Source organism: Myodes glareolus, chromosome 4 (assembly GCF_982192425.1).
Source record: "Myodes glareolus chromosome 4, mMyoGla1.1, whole genome shotgun sequence".
In the NCBI taxonomy this organism is placed as follows: Eukaryota; Metazoa; Chordata; class Mammalia; order Rodentia; family Cricetidae; genus Myodes; species Myodes glareolus.
The window spans coordinates 95,405,542-95,424,360 of record NC_142029.1 but is presented as its reverse complement, the minus strand read 5'-3'; the positions used below and the strand labels follow the sequence as shown (position 1 = coordinate 95,424,360).

Sequence of the window (18,819 nt, the reverse complement as noted above, 5' to 3'; positions counted from 1 at the left end):
TGGTTGGAAGAATTGTGGTTGCCATGGAGAGCTGATGTGAGATTTTCTTCTGTATGCTGTGGATATGTTTTATTGTCATCGGTTATTAAAGAAGCTGCTTTGGCCTATGGCAGGGCAGAATATAGCAAGGTGGGAAATCCAAGCAGAGATAGAGGAGGAAAGAAGGTGGACTCCGAGAGACACCATGTAGTTGCAAAAGGAGAAAGATGCAGAAAGGGGTTAATTTAAGATATATGAGCTAGGTAGGAATATGCCTAAGCTGTTGGCCAAGCAGTTCTATGTGATTATTCAGGTCTGGGCAGCTGGGAAACCAAAGTACAGTCTCCATTTACAGAGACCTAATTTCTGGGTAGGATCCTGAGTAAAGAATAAAAACTTGAGGAGTAAAGTGTGGAAAGGAGGAGACAGAAAATGGAAGCAAGTGGTTCCCCTCAGATGAAAAGCATGAGCTAAGTCTTTGAAGCATAGATATATTGTACTTTCCAGATGCACCTGCCATCACTGGCCCTGGGAATTCTCAGGCTCTTAGCTAGATCATGTCACCTGGTCCCACACTGCAGATCCTGATTCGGGAAGCCAAGGTTAAGACTCAAGAATCTATATTTCTTACATATTCTATGGACCACATTTTCAAGACAAAAGAGCTAAAATGGTACATGGAACTCAAACAATGGAGACTGCTATTATATATCCTTAGAAATCTGAAGAGTAAATTGTAACTTGGAGGGACCGGTGGTGTGACAGGAGGGGGTTTGGTCTGAATTGTTTCAACTATGGAACTGAGAATTGCACGTCTCTCTAGGATCTTCTCTCCTTGGTCTATGGTGGAAATTAAAGACAGAGGTGACCTTATAGAAGCACAATTAATTTCCCTTTGTGACAAGTTGAGGATAGAAGGACACTTTATTTTTGTCTCATGCTTACCAGTACTAGGATTGTAGGTATGTGTTACTGTGGAATTTGAGCAAGAAAAGTCAGAGGGGTGCAGTAACACATACCTACTATCCTAGTACTGGTAAGCATGAGACAAAAAGACCACAGCCTAGACTAGTGAGATCCTAGGAGGGAGAGTGGGAGAAAGAGAGAGCGAGAGACCCACTGATGTTACATGATACAGTGACGGGTTCTATGCTGGGGTTGTGTATGAGGAACTGGACTTAGAGACTGTACTCATTGCTGTATGATAAATAGATAGATAGATAGATAGATAGATAGATAGATAGATAGATAGACAGATGATAGATAATAGATAAGAGAGATAGATATAGAGATAGATAATAGATGATAGATAGATAAATAATATATGTAGAGATAGATAGATAGATAATAGATAGATAGATAGACAGATAGATAATAGACAGATAGGTAGACAGATAGATAAATAGATGAGACGAGGTCATGCCATATAATATTCAGAATAAATTTTAAAGTTTTTTTTTTACCCATTATGTATTTATTGTCTATATCAATAGTCTTAAAAAAGAAGCTGTGGAATTTGAGACTCTTCAGGAGAAAAAAAAAATGTTTAAAAAGAATGGAGGGAAGCATGACTCTGGCCATCGAGACAAACGTCAGGTACCCAGGGAACAAATGTATAGAAATCACCAATTGGTCCCTAGACACACTGCTCAAACTCTGTGCAGGAGCTGAAGGTAAAATTTGGTGTGCAAAGAAAGTACAGCTAAGAACAGAACCTAAGGAGAAGCAAGCAGGTAAAGCAGACTGTTGACGTGGACTAAAGGAAGGCAGATGTGAGGTAGGGTTCTGAGTGAAGGCTTCTGGGAAGCCAGAGCAGACTTCAGAGAAGTGTGTGATCCTCCGGAGGATGCAGAGCTATTTGTTTTGACGACCGGTAACTTAGACAAATGAAGCACCTACTATCTTCGGCCATCGCTGTTGCTACAATAAAGCACCTGAGAAGAAATAGTTCATCACGTTTATGTTACTCACAGTTCTATAAGTGCAAGAACATAGCACGGACCTCAGGCGATGACCTTTGACCTCCATCATGACATAAGTAGGGTACCATACGGTGAGACGTCCAGGGTCCCAGCTCAGTGCTCTCTTCCTCTTCTTTCAAAACCACAAAGGCCATGAGGAAGCCCTATTCTCACAACCTGATTTCATCCTAATTATCGTCCAAAGACTCCAACTCTAAACACCATTAACACATGGATTTATGGAACAAGTTTCTAACACAGGACTTTTGGGGAACATATTCACACTGTAGTATCCATTTTTCTCTCGGTTGAAGGAAGAGACACAATTAAAAGAGAAATGAAGCCATTGGAGCTGGCAGGTGGCCTAGAGCTCGGTGTGGCTTAGGAAAATGCCTAGTATATGTATTACGTCTATAAAGAAAACGACCAGGGTACTATGGAGGGAATGCTAGGCAAGATGCCCGGTCTCTATGGAAGTGGTGCTTGTCTGGGACCTGAATGACAAGGTAGACTGAAAAAAACAGAGACGGGGATTTACGCAATGGTTCCACCAGGAGACACGATTGGGAGAGCGCTTGGAAAGCGTGATTGAGACTGGTAAGGCTGGCCAGGGCTCTTACTCAAAACCTTGTTAAAAATCCCGCTAGCTAGGCCTAGTGGCACAGACCTGTAATCCTAGCTACTCAGGAAATTGAGACAAAAATATTACAAGTTCAAGGCCAACTTGGGTAACTTAGCAAGACCCTGTCCTCAAATAAAAAGTTGAAAAAAGAGGAGGAGAAGGTGCTGGGAATATATATCTGAACAGTAGAAAATTTGCACAACTGCTTAAGGCCCTGGGTTCACTTCCTGTTATAGCAAAAACATAAAAAAAATAAAGTCTTCACAGAACTGTCTGCTTTGTGGGTTCACAAACTATGCAAATCCATCAGCCGTTTTGCTCCACATCAGTACCAACTTCTTGTCGAACAAAACCAAAGAGTTAGAGTTGGCCATTTAGCTCCACTATCAAATGCTATGGCTGGAATTCTATGTCATTCCCGCAAACCCTGAAAGGACTGAGACCTGCCATGATCGAGGATAGACAATGTATGCATATGCTTCTGTGCCTGGGGTTCAGAAAGCAATTTTCAGGGAGAATTTCTAAAGCTGTTTTGAGCATTATGTAGCCCCTTGAGATGATGGATTCATTCCAAACACATAACAGAATTTCCCAAGGAAAGCTCACAGCCGCAATACCTATATTGTCCCCCTCCTACATATCTGTCACTTCTGGGGTCTTCAGGGCACATAAAGGTGCGTAAGGCCTGAGATTCTGCTCTCATTAAGTCCACTGCGAAATTGATCCTGCTGGAGGGAAAAACTTGGCAGTCTCTCTTTTGTGTTATTAAAGCATTTCCATACAGCCAGGCTCACAGCTTTACCTGGCCGCATAGGTTTAATAAAGTAATAAAGTGTTTGGGAGTCAAACAGACCAGAATCCAAGTCCTACCCCTTTCCCTTGCCATCTATGTGACCTTAGGCTAATAGCTGAACCTCTCTGGGGCTCTTTTCTGTGGTGACAATGATAATATCTGCGTAGCTATGGAGACGACCTGAGTTATACATACAAAACACTTTCATCGCCATCCCAACCGTTCAAACTGGGGTCCCTGCAAAACACAACAGAAGGTCAGCAAATCTTGAGGAACTAGTTAGACCCTCCTGGTTCGGCTCCTGGATGTGGCTGCTACACCTTCCAAACTGCTTACAGAACCCTGTCGTGTGTGGGGTTACTCCCCTGCGATCAGCTGCCTTGCAGACGCTGACAGGCAGTGCTATTTTACAAGCCGTTATTGCAGCTGCAGGCTGCCCAAGGCCAGAAAATCACCGTAGGCCCGCCCCTTTTTCTGAGTGACAGGTTGCTACACCTTCACCACAGCTTGGCTATCCCTTCAGACCTTTTCACACTCCAGGAGTGTCAGGGTTTAAGGTCAGATCTCAGTTCCTCAAGAACCACCCTTGTTTGCCTTCCATCCCACCTGGCAGCTCCGCAAGGCTCCAAGGGCTAATGTTTCAGGAAAGCCCTGAGGATAGGGCTCTAGATTCCCATGGCTGCATTAAAGACTTGAACAAAGGTGCCAAGCTGGTTGGATGACTGCAGCCCAGTCAGGGGTGGAAAGACGCGGAGTTGTGCTCGCTGTACAAGTATTTCCATTCAGCCTAGGTCTCTGGCTCAGAAGCGGACAACTCTGGCCTCTGGAACAACCTGGCAAATGGAAAACTGAAGGGATTTTTCAGGTCCCATGCTTGTAGCCATACTTTAAATACCACCTGCTTGCCCATGCCCAGAGGGGACTCCCACTTGTCCCAGAATCCGAATGCAGGACAAGAGCTGGGAAGCCAACTAGAGCTGACTTACTGAGTCCCAGGAAAGAGGCACCTGGTAAGGGAAGGAGGCTGCACAGTCTCAGAGAGAGGGAGGCCCAAGGTCATTTTCAAAGAGGCTAAATCTTAACTCTTGGGCACATGATACAGCTAGGAGTCTGGAAACAGTGGGGCCATTTGCTCAGAGACGCCTCATCAGTGACAGTGACTTCATCACTGTACAAACATTAGAGAGTATACCAGATCTAAATGGTAGTGCCTGGTACATACCTAGGCTTTCTTGTATATATAGTTAATCCATTATTGATTGAAAAGCCACTATACAAAATATAGCTTTTAGAAGTGAACCCATGTCATCGATTTTACCTGATGCATGAATGAGAGAAACAGTAAAATGTTAGAGCTGCTTCTGAAGAAAACTTGATTATTATCAGCAGCTCAATCGAGAAAAGTTAGGACAAGATCACAGAGCAAAATCTAACCTGGCTAAAGTCTTCCAGGGTCATATACCATTAACTTTTGTGGCTTCTTTTCTCACAAGACAGAAATTATTCATATCTCTACAGGACAAGGAAATCTACAAGCTGTCCCCTATCCCTTGCATAACTGTAAACTAGCCAAGGCAACAGAAGGAGCACCACCAAAGGAGCAAGCAGGAACCAACTTAAAGAACACCCAGGTCTCGCATGCCCAGGGCCAACGCTGAGTAATTTTTCTCCAGCCTGCTCCAACCCCTGGCTGGCTGGTTCGGGTCCTTCCTTGTCCCTTTGCCCAGCTGAGACAATTCAAGGATCTCTTTAGCCCGTTTCTCTCTAGTAATCTGCAGTCCAAATCACATTAATAGCTAACTTGGGAACCCTGCATGGCCACCTTGCCTTCATCCCATGGGATGCAGGTGTGGGAATTTGAGGATGCTCTGTTGGCTTGTGAATCACAATGCTTCACTGATGCTAAGCAGCAGAAGCTTCAAAGGCTCCACCGTGGGCTGTTCCTCATATGCAGATTGTCTAGTCTGGTATTTGGGCAAAGAGGGGAAACAGTTTGAACTGTAAAGCCAGAGTTGGACAAAACTGGCCACTGAAAGGCCACAGTGAAATGCATGCCGCCGAACACTTCAACTGCATGTCTTCAACTTTGTGTTAGTTTATCCACCTTCACTTTTGAAAACTTGGTCTTAATATGGAAACAGAGGAACTGACTGGCAGTCCCATTAACTTGTGTGCCACGGTTCCCTGTGCATCTGTTCTGAACCTCTGCTCCCAAATGGCACACAGGCACATACAGTGTGCGCACAGACACATACAATGTTGTGTAATTCCCATTCTTCTGAAACTTATCTAGGAAATGGCTGAAATTCTCTTCCATATTTCATACTTTTCGAAGTTCTCATGGAAGACACTGTCAGTTCTTAAACCTTTAGGTGCTCTCCAAGACCCCATGCAGCCTTGGGGCTCTAGCATCTGCCATTCCAGCCTGCGTGACTCTGTAGCCTCCTAAGTGCTATTCCCGCTCCCCTTCCCACACTGTATCTCTTCTTTTCTATACACTAGAAGGCATTTTAAACTCGTAAGTCAGATCATCTCCCCACGGTTTAAGCTCCCCCCACCACTGCACTTTCTCCCTCCTATAATCCAATCTCTTCTTCTCCACTCTCAGTTTCCCTGGGTTTCCGAGCCTGGACCAAATTTCTTTCTGACTTAGGGTTTTTGCACGTGCTATTTCATGTCCCATTTCTCTCAAGATGTTCCTTTACCCTTCAACTGTCATTTCAAATGTGTCATCTACCACGTCCAAATCACAATGTTTCTCTCACAGCCCAAACCGGGCAATTAAACCTACTGAATCATTTGTGGGACTCCTAATAGTGGGAGTGGAGGTATCTCTGGCTTTTTTGCCTGCTCTTGGGACCCTTTTCCTCCTACTGGGTTGTCTTGTCCAACCTTGATTGATTCGAGGTTTTATGCCCAGTCTTGTTGCATCTTACTAAGCTGTGTTTGGTTGATGTCCCTGGGACGCCTGCTCTTTTCTGAAAGGGAATGGAGGAGGAGTAGATCTGGTGTGTGTCTAGGAGGAGTGGAGGGAGGGAGGCTGTGGTCAGGATATAGTGTATAAGAGACAAATTTTAAAAAGTGCAGAAGTAAACTTACTAAGTTTAGAAGTTTCATGTAATCTTTGGGGCAGCCACTCGCATCTCTCCTGTTAGTGACATCTGCCTGAGCCTAGCCTGGTACTGGCCCTAAAGATTTAAGGGCTAAATCCCACCACATGCAAATTAGGGGCTGGGATGTTTCTGGGTGAAGCGGCTAGAAGCATCCTGCTGAGATGAGGCAGCTGAGGTGAGGCAAACTCTCCTCAAAGGTGGTGGGGGTAGGGTGGGGGCAGACGTGCAAATCTTGCATGGTGGATTCTCTGTCTCTGGAAAGATACTCAGGAAACCTGAGCTCACTTCTGCCTGCTCCACCCCGGTTTAGGAGAAAGGGACTTTGCTCTTCCTCCACAAAGATCCTTCAAGGTAAACTCAGGAATTTATCATCCTTGCATTTTTCTGTCCGTTCCTAGCCTTTAATTCCTCATATATATATATATATATATAAAATGAGAGTTCTGGAATAGATCTCTGAATTCCCTTCAGGGCCCACATTTGATGGTTTTAAGTGGAAATGGGTTCCACCTGGAATCAAGGCCTGCTCGGGTCAAGCCTTTAAAAACAACCTACCCAAGCTTAGCTGGGCCATCCCCGGGAGACTGCAGGGGCTCCTTCCCAGTGGGCGGCCCAGGTAATGAGGCTCTGCTAACCTGCCTGATGAGTAAGAACCAGCAAGAGGATTATAAAGCCCATATCCAGTCTCCTCCAGGCCAAGCCCTGGAGGGTCCCTGGTGTGGAGTTCTCTCTCCGGAATGTCTCCGCTATGATCAATGATACTATTAAAGGGTGTTTTAAAACTGGGTAAAGAGAAATGTTCTCCACATAAGTTTTTTTTTTTTTTTTAAGCGCATGCTTGAGATGTTGGGTTGTTAAGCACACTCACCTGGGGAGCCTGTTCAAAGTGTCACCTCTGGCTCTCCTCCAGACCTCTGCCTTGGGAATCTGGGCAGCCCCTGAGAATCCATCTTGACAGGCACCCAGTGATCCTGGTGCAGATCGGAGGTGAGAAGCAACATGTGCTGGCGTGAAGGAGCCTGCACTCTGCAGGGACAGGGTTTAGCCGGACGCCAGAGCCTTCCCTCCACCAGCTTCTTGAGGCTGTGAGAGACATTAGAGAGTCCGCACAGGCTCTTCACCTGTCAGCCTCCAGCCTCTGAGACCAACATACAGCCAGTTATTGGAAGGGCCCGATGACAACGTGTCAAACAGCGGTACACAACTCAGCGAGATGCACAGACACAACTTCCAGTAGAAAGGAACCTTGGACTTTAAGTCAGTGAGCATTTGAATGCATTGGCTTAGGCTATCCATCTTCCAGAAAACGAAGCTAAGTTTGACTGTTCCCTGCTCCCCTATTGGGTTGTGCAAAAATTTAAGGAACTGCAAGTTTAATTCCACATAGAAGCGTGCATTCTTCTGATCTGCTGAGAACTCCCTGCCGTGCCACTCCCATGGCCTAGAGGGCATGGCAGGAATCTCAAAGTTTCTTAGATCACAAACCATCAAAAACCAAAACTCTGCGGTACATCTCTCTTTGATGTTGGCCAGTTTGACACACACATAGAGAGTCTTCAAAGTCACGTGTCCCGAGAGCATTCATCCCAATTCTTCTCACTGTCTGTCCCCATGACCACCAACCTCCTGAGAAACTTACCCTAGAGGAAGAGGGTAGAGGAATGGGACAGAATTCACACACAAGCAATATGGATCCAGGAGACTGATCTACCTGCAGTTCAACTCTCTTACCATACAGGGATCCCATGCTCTAGGGCTCGCCCACCTCTGGAGACCCATCTATGGCCGAGCGGGAAAGTCCACAGAACACCTGTAAGGTCATGTGTCCACTGAGGACCTGTGAAACAGAGATGGGGCTTTGGGATTCTGTCCTCGAGCTATGCCTCCTCTCTGCATTGCAGTCGCGAGTCCCGTGAACTAAAGCATGAAAGGTGGAGATGAAAGAGAGTAACGGGAGAAGAGGAAGGAAACAGCTCATCCTTCCCATCCCTTCCCATCATGGCCCTGTGCACACAGCAGGACCTTGGGAAGCAGCCAGCAGCATGTGTCCAGCATCTTCATTAACTCACAAAGCAAAGTTCGTGGGCACTAGCCCCAGGCAGCTCTGGAGACTCAAAACTGTGAAAGTCCAATAGAAAGGTACCAATGGTCTTAAATCACATAGATGTCAGCACCCCGGGGCATAGGATACACCTACCCAAGCTTCAAGGACAAGGTCGTGAGCATCTTTCACTTCAGGGAGGGAGCAAGAAAGACATGCTACTGAGATGACTCGCGGTCATTGAGGAAGGAAGGAATATTCTAGAGTCAGCAAGTTCTGGTCCCCAGAGAAACTGCTGAGAGCAATAAAGACAATGGCTCTGTCGAAGTCAAGCAGAGGTGAGCAGATTCTCTTCACTTGGGCTGTTAACATGTTGTTGAAAAGGGAATCCTGGAATCCACTCCCTGAGTCCCAGAAGCCCTTGCTACACATACGTAAGCCAAAATAACTAGAATTCTAGAGTCAGAAGAAACCTAAGTGTGGAAACCCAAGAGTATGGTGCCCAAAGGAAGAGGATTTGGTTATGCTAGACTGGGGAGGTAGAGCCCATAAATGCCACCTGCTCTGGTTAGTCCCACCACTGTTAACCATGCATGGACTCCAGGCCAAGTTTGCCCAAGATAATGACTTTTCAATATAAGTCTGAAATTGGGAGTTTTATGAGAAATTTAACTGTTCTTAGAGGTTGGAAACTATCTCAGTATTATTTAAACACCATAAAAGGCAGATAAAACCCTTCTAGGGGAGAGAAAGATCACGCCTATGAGCATGCTCCTCGTGTAATCTGATGCCTCAGCCTTTACATAACCAATGCTGCCCTCATTTGCCTGCACAGCTGATGAAACCATGTTTAGAGGTAACTCCTCCAATCCTGCATAGCTCTACAACTGAGCAAGCAAAGATCCAAATACAGGTCTCCCTGCTGTCAGATGCTTTGAGACATTCAGTTGCAGAAATGCACGACTGATGACCTCAGACATGTCCTTTGCAGGGGGCGACCCGATGGCAGTGACAACGGTGTCTCAATTGCTTAGTGTTTGTAGGAAGACAAGCCCTGGAGCAAGAGCCTTACAAAGCAGAAATTACCGTCTTGCCCAAGGACAATAGCAGGAGATTAATAATAGTCTTCCATTCTGCACAGAGTAAGAAAAATCTCTTAGTACTCAAAGGTGGCTTGTGGATCCATAGCATTAGCAATATCTAGGGGCACACTAGAAAGGAAGGGGCTTGAAGCTGGGAAAGTTGCTTATGGGGTAAGAGTTCTTGCACAAGCATGAGGACCTGAGTTCAATACCCGGTACCTACATAAAAAGCTAAGAATGCCCACAAATAACCCGTGGTGGGGCAGAGGCATGAGAATGATTAGGACTTGCCAGTCACCCTTGTAACTGAAACAGCAAGCTCTGGGCCCAGCGAGAGGTCATGTCTCAAGGAAATAGGCCTGAGCATGATAAAGGAAACACCTGCATCTCCCCATGGCCTCCAGAGTGCACGGACACATTTACTTGCATACAACACATGAGCATATATCATACACACACATAGACACAACACAGGCACTGCACACATATGACACACACCCACTCTAAAAGTCAAAAGATAAACTAAAAAAGACTTGAATGTGGGGGAAGAACCCTTAGGGAACAGGGTGAGTAGTAGGTAAGAGGGGGTTTAGAGAGAGTGGGGGACCGACAGTTTTCAGGATGCACCTTATACATGTAGGAAAATGTCAAAGGATGAATTCAATGAAAACATAAATAAATTAGCAAAGCCTTGGAGGTTCCTGATTGGCCCTTTATATAGCTGACCTTCGGGCTCTTATGGCCACAGAGATCCCAAAAGCCCACACATGCCTCTCTCACTTGTTCTCGAGGAGTTGCATCCTCAAATTTGGCTCCTGTATCTTCCTCATCCATGATCAGTCTCCTGGTAGGGCCTTTTCCCCTTTACTCTTTAATCCCTTACTGGGCATGGCATACAGTTATCTGAGCCCTGTCAACCCAATTTACAAGAACAAACAGGACCCTCCCCTAAAACCTTTATGATACAGTAGCCTGGGCCCTCCAGGCCTGTGGCACACCCTTGGGAGAGTGTGAAAAGTCAGAACAGCCACAGCAAGCTTCCCAGACATGCTTATGCTGTGGGGATACAAGTGATGCTTTCACTTCCAAAGTATATTCTCCAGACAGGCAGAAAACGGTGGGTGTGGGCGCATTGATTCTAAACCTTGTTTGCCTGCAATGAGAGGACAGGGTTCTCAGCCGAGTGGGAGCCTCGGGGCAGAAACCCTCAGCAAACATGGTGGCATCAACCTGAGCCCAGGTGCTGGCCTCGTTCCCCTGTGGCTAGACTATCAGGCAGGACTTCTAGACTTCTGCATTGCGGCTCTTCCACCCTGCGACTCCCACGCTTATTAATTTCTTGTCGCTTCGTCTTTGGTTCTGTGTCTGTTAGGATATATCTCCTTTGTTGCCTTTTGACTCTTCTTCGTTGTAGTAGCACAGGAAAGATAGTCGCTATTTCCACCTCTTTACCCCGGAAGCCCTTCCTGAGACTGTTTCATGGTGCATAAGTCTTGCAGAAAATGAGACACACTCATCATTCACCCTTCTGCCATCTCTGGGTACCAGGAGGAGAAAGACCACAGTACTGCCCCATCAATACATGCACATGATTGCCACCCAACAACCCTCCCCATCTATCTTGCCTTAGAGGATGGTTCTGCCTGCCCCAAAGACAGCCACATTCCTGAAGCACATAGGTCACCTTCAAGTCACCTGCTTCTTGGAGACCCTAATCAGTCAAGGAAAAATTAAGTCAAACTTCCCAGTGCCTTCTCCTCCCAAAGCCCCTCACCGCACACACGTGTAGCCAGAAAGCCCATTCTGGCTCTAACCCATCACAGACCTTTCCATTCCAGGGAAACTGTGATGTTGCCATGGAAACAACCAGTGAGGTGTTTCTCTGGCTCAGGCCCAGACTGAGGACCCACAGCCCACACTGCAAAGTATTCACTGCTTGGTATGCAGGGAGCCCCCTAACATCCCTCTCCAACCCGGGGCTGCCTTCCTGCCTCGGTGGGACTGTCAGAGACAGAGTGTATGTTTGTGTATACATACATATATGCATGTTTGTGTGTGAGAGACAGGTCTGAATTTTTTCTCTTTAGCCCAACCCCTCTCAGCACACAAAAGACACATTCTTGAAAAGGGAAAAAAAATGTATTTTCCCCCCTGCATTCCAGCTGCCTGAGCTAAGCGGAGGAATGAATGGTTTGGGGAAAGTCTCACACAGGAATAAATTTACAAGGGACAGCTGAGTGGATAAATTCGGTCTCCTGAGAGTGGCATTACGAGGCCTTTGGCAGGAGACTGGCCCCTTATGCGGAGCAGTCTAAAAAGGAAAGCAGCGTAAGGGGGAACTCTCAAAAGCACCCCAAATACAACTTTTGGGGTTCCTTGGAGTTCTCTCTGGCTGTTAGCATGTAAAGACAGGAGGAGGCCCATTAACAAAAGCAAATAAACCTTTTCTAGATGGCTGCCCACACCCCACTCGGGTTTGCCTAGGTGCCTTGGTCATTACGATGAGTTCTCCAGAACAAAAGCGGTTTCGACCCAGTGGCAATTTGGCAAACAGCTTGTGCTGTCTTTGTCAGTGCCTCCTTCAGATGAAGAGGAAAGTGGTCAAGACAGACCAGACAGCGTGAGGTTGGGCACAGAACCAAGCGCCACTGGTTCTTGTTGGGGACACACTGCAGAAAGAGGAGTCAGCGCTGTCCAGGAAGTGCTCCCAGGGCTGGGAGATTCTGGCTCAGGACATGTAAGATCCCTGTCTCTTGGTTCCCATGGTTTTTTCCTGCAATGACTGAGAGCACGGTTAAGACAGCGTACTTTGGGACCACTGCCCCCCCCCCCCCCCCCCCGCGGAGTCTTCAGCTCTTGTTTCTCTCTCCTGCCTCTTCCTCATTCCCTTCACTCACGGCAGAGTCACCAGTAGCTGGAATTAGAAGACTCCTTTTGCTTATTTGAAGTTCTGAAACTCATTAACCCGTATCCTCGTTATTTCTCTAGAAACCAAATTTTAGTACTTCTGCAGCTGGTAAAGACCCTGCTGGTCCTCATGACAGCTTTTCCCAGGCTCTTTAACCCCAGCCTGGGACTTGAAGTCCAGCCAGACAGGCTCCTCTGGGAGAAGGGAGCTGTCATTTGTGGGCCACCAAACATGTCCACATCTCAGGCTATGTGCTGTGCTGAGTTAGTTACACTGACCCTTTGTCACCCAGTGTTCATACTTCTGAAGTCATCATGGATAACTGCGTAGCAAGGCTTTCCAATTCCATCCCGTGTGGAGACGAAGACACCGGTGAGGAGACCGCTTCCTGCTGCCAAGAGGTTCAAGTTCTGTTAACCAGATATGATTGCTAGTTACCAGGTACTCACTACATTCCCGGCTCTACTATTTTTACCAAGTAATTCCCTGTGCTGGGCACTTACTCACATTTTATATGGTAATCGAACACAGGGGAAGAACCAAATGATTTGTCCAAAGGAAAATACTCGATCTACTAATATTCAGTCATGTTCCAGGGACATTGGCCTCTCAGAGCCTCAGTTTCCTCATTTTAAAAGCAGATAATATGTGCCCTTCAAATTGCTGTGAAGATTCAGTGAAATGGGATTTGTAAAGTTCTCAACTCAAAACTTAGCCTAACCTGCCAATCACGAGCTGTGGGACTGTCCTACTTGAAGGGGCGGAAGGGAGCCTCTCTCTGTAGCCCATCCTCATCAGCAAGCCTCAAGAACAGCTTCCCACTCTTCACCTTGCTCAGAACAAGGTTTGCAAGAAAGCAAGTGACTGAGACGGTTGCTCGTGTCCTCTAGACCCCGAGGCTGTCCCTCCAGGAGCTATTCAGCTGTAATCCTGACACATTTTCTTCCAGGTGACAGGATGTTCCCGCTCTCTGTTCCTCATCTCTCATCTACCTAGCATCCTTAAAAGTTATAATGGATTCAAGAAAAAAAAAGGGGGGGGGGGAGACATGAAATCCAAGTTTGCCTGTTTAAAATTTACCTCCTTTGAGCTTCTGTCCTTGAAAGGCCACTTTCTCGACCTCCCTTTATTCTCCTATAAAACAGACAGATAATAGTTTCAGCAATGCTGGGTGAGAAACTAAGGAAAAACTAGGACGTATGTAATTCCTAAAATACTCACTGCTGTTGATATTATCTCTCTATGGATATAAGCAAGTGCTTATGATTACTGAACTGCATAAGTATAAAGCGTGACAAGGTGGCCTTCCATTTTATCAGACATCACACACACCACTTCTGTCGCTGTGCAAAAACGCACAGGGGTTGGCCCCACTTAAATTTGGCAATATTTACAAGCCATGACCAGAGTCTATAACCTGCACGAGAAGGTGATCCGAATTGCCTGCAATGCTTCGGTTTTAGAGTCACAGGCTGGGGTACCTGATAGATGGACTAGCGTTAGGCATCCTCCCCCCCTCAGGCAAATAGCAGTCCCGACAATCCTTTTGGAGAGGTACCAGTATGAGCCATTAGGTGGAAGAGAAAGTGAGTGGGGGCTAGCTGCTCTTGGCATTTTCTGGCTGTACCGTGCCCTCCCAGCATGCATTTCATAAGCACTTATTGGTGAATGGACAATAACTATTTCAGCAAGACTAAATTAAATGTGTGTTCGAGAGAATTAAGCAATCCCGCAAAGAGAACTCAGTAATATTTTCTATTGTGTGTGTTATTTCTTTAGAAACATCAGGGCTCCTTTCCATCCAGGAAATTTTGGCTTTCAGAAGTACTCAAAATTGAAGCAAGAGATTAATCCAAGGAGAAAATGATGACCTTTCTGAAGGGTGTGGGTAATGCCCGCAGAACAATGATGGCTAGAAATCCCATTTCCAAGTGAGCCAAAGGAAAAGGACGTCATTGGGAGGCTCTGAGCCAGCCAGAGTGATCACTGGCGTGTCTAGGAGCCCACAACTGCGCAGGAAGGAGACCTCTCTTTTGCTTCTATGGACAATTGTCCGAGGCAGTTATTGTTTTTATTACTTACAGAAGGGGAAACTGGTGTTCGTTCAGAGAGACTAAACAATTTGCCCAGCGCTGCACAGCTAGCCTCTGGCGAAATTAAGATGCCAAGCAACTTGGAGTGGCTTGCTCCAGCCTCAAGACAAAACTGACCCGAGCTACTCTAATAACATCAGTGTTTATCCTTGCTTTCAGGGTGTGGGAGGAAGTAGTGTGTGCCCTCCCATACTCCCCCCCCCATTTCTCCTTTCATTACACACAAAAGTTAGCTGGACATGCTTCACTCGGAATAAGGACACACTTTCCAGTTTCTCTGCAGCTGCTTGTAGCCAGACACCCAAATATTGGTTCATGGGATATGCACTGAGGCAAAGTGTTCAATTTCTAGGAAATGTTCTAAAAGAGAAAACTTGTTTCTTTCTTCCTTCCTCGCTTTTTCTAGTTGGCTAGAATGCATATTTGACCACACACACACACACACACACACACACACACACACACACACACAATGAGTCACCTTTCTGAACTACAAGAAGGAGATATTGAGGATGACAGAGGTATCCTATAGCAATGTGCTCACTGATGAGTTGTGATGACACCATCACAACCTTGGTCTCCTTCTCCAACATTTTACATGAGAGACAAATAAACCTTTATTTAAACACTGTTATCTGAGGGTTTCTGTTGCTCCTCTGGATAGAATTCTATCTACTGCACAAGGCACCCCTCCTCTTTGGCCTCATCTCTCCTGCTTTCATGCATCTTCAACTTTTCCTCACACCCAAATGGATGCAGTTTGCACACTTATCAGATTAATGACAGATCACCAAACATCAGGAGGATCATCCACAACCTCAGAGAAGGCAAGTGCGGGCCGAAGTTGGAACCACCGTTCGAGAGTCAATGTGCTCAGACCCAACTTCCAGAGAGGGCGCAGCTCAACCAGTTCCCCCAGCCCAGTCCTCCTCCCTGTCCATCTATGAAGCAAGACCAAAGCTTTGCCAACAATATCGCCTTTCCAAGAAAGAAAGTACAAGTCACCCTGCTCCCCTCTCCGGCCATCATTCTCATAAGGTCTGGTGTACATGATGTGGCTGTCATGGAACATCTGTCTCCAGTCCCACCCAAAAGTGCAAGATTCCAGGAAAGGCCAAGCCAGACTGCACTGGACTTCCCCTCCTGTGTGTCATCTTTGCTTATCTTCCAGGACAAGTTCGATTGAGCCTGGCTGCAAAGAGAAGTGACTCTTGCTCTTCCCATGGAAATGTTTCCGTGAATCCCACAGTAGATGGAACCTAAGAGTCCCTTGACCATTGCAGCCTAGAGCTGGAGAAAGCAGAGGTCAGAGTGTCAAAAGAAAAAAAAAAAGATGATCTTAAAACTGAAGGAAGCCAGCCAACCAAGGCCAAGCAGATTGCTATTAAATGACAAAGACAACTGGAAACCACAACAGCACAGTTAGGCAGCTCTTCTGACATGCCCAGCACTGGCAAAGTCATGTGCATTAAGTTATTGCATTCCCCAGAACCTGTGAGATAGTCTCAAAGACACAATTCTGCTCACTTCGCAAGCAAGTCCAAGGTTATTTGTTGCTTGAACCCAGACTGTGCTCATTTATAGGACTGTGTTACCGATGCGTTACTTGCCAAAGCAAGACAGTGTCAGGTTTCTCTCTCACACAACTAAGCCAATCTAGGCCCTTTGGAACCCCAGATTTGTCATCGGTCTCATTTACATGGTGCAGTCCTGGGATCTCCCTGAGGGCCTTGATGCTTGCAAGATGGGAATCTAACATCTGAATTTAGAAGAAAACTAAGCTTCACCTTTATCCACAGGCACCAAACTGAGCAATCACTTCCAAGGTTCACAGTAAGGCTCAGTGTTTAGTCCCTCTCTGGTTTACTCAGTCACTCAAGTATTTATTGAATCAAATAAAAGTATACCTAGTTCAGAGATAAAATATGAAGAATTTCAAACTGGGCTTCACGGAGAACGTGTGTAATCCCAGCTAAGCGTGAAGAACTTGTTATTCAGAGGTTGAGACAGGAGAATTTCATGAATATAAAGCCAGTCTGGGCTACACAATAAGAATCTGTTTCTTAACAGAGAGAGAGAGAGAGAGAGAGAGAGAGAGAGAGAGAGAGAGAGAGAAGAAAGGGAGAGGGAGCATAGGAAAAGGTTTTTAGCGGTAGAGAAACAATGTGCAAATTATTTCACAAATATTTTTTAGTAAAAATTGTGTTAGGTGCCACAAAGGAAAAGTACCCAGTACCATAGTAGGGAATCAAAGAGGCCTGTCCAGGGAGGACATGAAATGCGAGGGGTTTCCAAGATGGTAGGAAGCTTTGGAAATTCAAGAAACTGAAAAAAGAAATCAGAAGACTGAAGACATGACTATGAATTGAATTGTTCAAACCTGGTAGATTGGACTCGATCCTAAGAATAATGAGACGTCCCTGAGAAATTTTACACGATGTGATTTGTGCTGATAAGTAGACTCTTTCGATGCTAAAGGCAGACGCCATCACAGTGCAGGCAGAGACCCCAAGGAGGTTTTCTCAGTCGCCCCACCAAGAGACACTAGGAGGCTGAGAAGAAAGACACATGAGTAGAATTCAGGGGATGGGTAGAAGAGACATGAGCTGCATGTGTGAACACAGGGCTCAAAAGTGCTCTTTTGTGGAAAATTACCAAAAGTTTGACTTATCTAGAATCATCTGGAGACATGAGTTTGACCACTGCCACGCCCTTTACTCGGCTTCCTGATTAGCTACAGATGTTAACAAGAACCCACCACCACAGTGGTGAATTATTGTGTTGCCATGGATCCCCAGCCAGGACACTGTGAACAACAAACCCTCGCTCCCCAGGCTTGCTTCTTGTTAGGTGTTTAGTCACAAGAAAAGTAACTAATGCAAGTTTTGTGATCAAAGAGTATTGCCAAGTGGGGCAAGGCGGAGGCGCAGTCTGCACCGTGGCATAGCTCGGGCATCCCGGCACTGGAAGCAGGTACTACCCAGGCAGGCGTGGTGGGCTCCTGGAGGGCCTGTGTTCCCTGGACAAATTCAGAATCCACTGTAAAGTTACGTAGCTGCTGTGACTGGACAGGATGGACAAATTGATGCTGACAGGTTGTAGAGATGTCTAATGGCAGTCTGGCATTGCAGGAGGATACAAATGTTTCCAACTGGAGACTTGTCACCTTACTGTTTCAATGTTAGACAAAGATATGTCTGTCACAATGGGATTCTGTGAACTTAAAGAGCTCTGGGCTGTGCTGAGCAGTTGGTGACAACACTTCATCAGTTTCCATGGTGATAGGAGGGAAACAGTGGGTCCCCAGAAACTGCAGAAGGGCTTTTGACAATGGTATTCAGGTTGAGCCCCTAAACTGCGAATTCCATTGCAAAGCAACACAGCCAGTGGGAAGATTACCTTTGAGGACCACATGGCCTTCTGCTCAAACTGAGGACTCTCACAGATAGCATTCAAAGTTGGGATCCTGGTCAACAAGGAAAGGTGCATTTCTCATATGATGATTTTATTCAGTGTTTCATAACCATCTAAGTCAAAGCAAGCTGTCTGAATAAACTCAGCATTCCAACTGGAGCCGGTCCTTGCTTCCTTCCATCCTTCAGTACTGTGTGTAGAGTCTCACCTCCCTGACAACTATTGAACAGGAGCACGACTTTATATACAACTGAAGCTTCATTTTTAATTTTGATAATAAATTATTGAAGCTTAATAAAAGAAGAAGAAATCTGTTGTACCACTCAGAACCTCCTTGAGCCATTGTCAACCAGGCCTTATTTTCCTGCCAACTCTCTTACATATAAACTTCAGTATGCATAATTTTTAAAGCATATTAGATATTGCTCATGACATATGGAATCTTTTCATCAGACTTAGCTGTCATCCTTTCTTTCCTTTAGGAATGCACGTAAAAGTTTTGTGTGGGGTGATCTTATATAAGTGACACTGATTCACAGGGGTGCAAATCAAACCAGTGCACACGGTAATCCACTTCCTAGGAAGAAAGTATAAGCTTTAGAACTGTGGACAGAGATATTGAATGGCTGTTGTCTGACTCTTTAAAAACTTATGGATAATTTGAGTGGCAAAAATACTGTCACTGCATCCGTCTTTGTCATCTATCCAAACTTTTGTTAATTAAGCTTAAAAGTCTTGTATATTGTAATCTTTAAATTGTCAGGAAAAGACTAAAGGTAGATAAAAATAAATGAACTGTTTATTTTGACTAGT

At 45.7% G+C, this 18,819-nt stretch overlaps 1 pseudogene; it reads left to right on the top strand.

Moving 5' to 3' along the window:
* The first annotated feature begins 13,898 nt into the window (after positions 1-13,898).
* On the top strand, positions 13,899-18,123 carry LOC125416087 (sorcin pseudogene; annotated as a pseudogene).
* The last annotated feature ends 696 nt before the right edge of the window (positions 18,124-18,819 follow it).